Genomic DNA, 1,563 nt, shown 5'->3' on the forward strand with positions numbered 1-1,563 from the left:
GCTTCAGCGCGAACCTGCTCGCGCAACCCTGAGCAGCTCGGGGCAGCCGTGCGTGAAGCCAGAACCCCCGGCGGGAGGGGGCCGAGGGGCGGGGGAGCCGAGCTAGCATCAGCCCGCTCCCTTCGAGAAGGCGAGCGCACTCGCGGCGGCCGAATAGCTGATCGGGGGTACCGGGAGGAGGGGAGAAGAAGGAGCGCTGACTCGGGGGCGGGACAGCCTGAGGTTGGGCGGTGCGGACTCAGGGAATCGGGGGGGAAGGGGGCGTGTTTTCCGGGATTCGGGACCGAGAAGAAGGGGGATACTCAGGGGGCGGGCAGACGGCTGGGAGCTCCAGGGAAGGTAGAAAGAGGGGCGTGCAGTGGGTGAGCTCTGGGGTTGGGGTTCACTAAGGTCGTGGAATAATGCAAGGGGGAGAAAAAGACTGCGCTCAGGGATACCGGGGGACTCTGGCAGAGGCGGCTTCTTCAAGAGACCGAGGGGGAGGAAGGACGGGAAGGGAGGGAGGGATGGTACTTCCACCCGCCCCCCCCCTCAGCTTCCAGCAGCCCGGCCCCCGGGGCGTGGCGCCGCTCCGGCCTCCCCCTCCCATTCCCCCGGACCATCCAGGCAGGGGCCTGGCCCGGCCGCACTCGGCCCCCCGCACACCTCCCCTACCTCCGGCGCCCTCCCCCGTGCCACCCGCCCCAGCCGCGTCCGGTGGAGAAGAAGTGGGCGCCGGGCCCACACGCCCTCAAACTTCTTGCAAGTTCACTCCCCACGTCTCCCGCCCCTTCGACTCCCAGCTCCCGGGCCGGGAAGGCCCGTGCCCGCCACGGCCCCTCCCGCCTGGTTACATAAGGTCGCAGAGAAGCCGCCCCCCGGCCCTGGCCTGAAGGGAGGGGCTGAAGGGGCTCCCAGGCTCCGCAGGCCATGCGCCGGGGCGTCCCGGGCTAGACGGACAGCGGGGCGGGTGGCAGCGCGGCGCACACGGTCTCGCTCCCCTTTCCAGTCGACACCCCCACCCACCCACCTGTCTCCCGGACCCACTGGGATCGGAGCAGGGGAGCCTGGGTCGGGGGTTCCGGGCCCTCCGCGCACCCCTTGCCCCCCAGCGCTGCTCACCTAACTATGAAGGTCAATCCGTCCGCCGCCCGCGCCCCGCGGCTCCGGCAACTTGTCCCAAGTTCAGGTGTCCGGCCCGAGAGCTGTGCCGGCCACCCCCTCCCGGGCTCCTCAGGCTCCGCGCCACCAGGGAGGCCCGCCCCCGTCCGCCCTTCCTTCTGCCGTCGGCGCCGCCGCCGCTCCCTACGTCCAGCCGGCGGCCGCCGCCTCCGCTGTCACCGAGCCCCGCGCCCGGCGCCGGGGCTCCTGCTGTCACTCCGCACCCACTTCCCGCCGCGCCCGGCAGAGGGCAGCACCCTACCCCCGCGGCCCCGCCCCGCCCCGACTCCGCCCCACGTCGGCCTGCCGTGGAGCCCGCTGGGAAGCGTAGTCCTCCCTGCAGCTCGGCTAGGCACGCCGGGATTTGTAGTCCTGCTCTGTGAGTTCAGGGCCTGTACAGGGACTTGGCGTTTAATTTGGAAA

The sequence above is a fragment of the Phocoena phocoena genome, chromosome 10, assembly GCF_963924675.1.
Source record: "Phocoena phocoena chromosome 10, mPhoPho1.1, whole genome shotgun sequence".
Taxonomy (NCBI): Eukaryota; Metazoa; Chordata; class Mammalia; order Artiodactyla; family Phocoenidae; genus Phocoena; species Phocoena phocoena.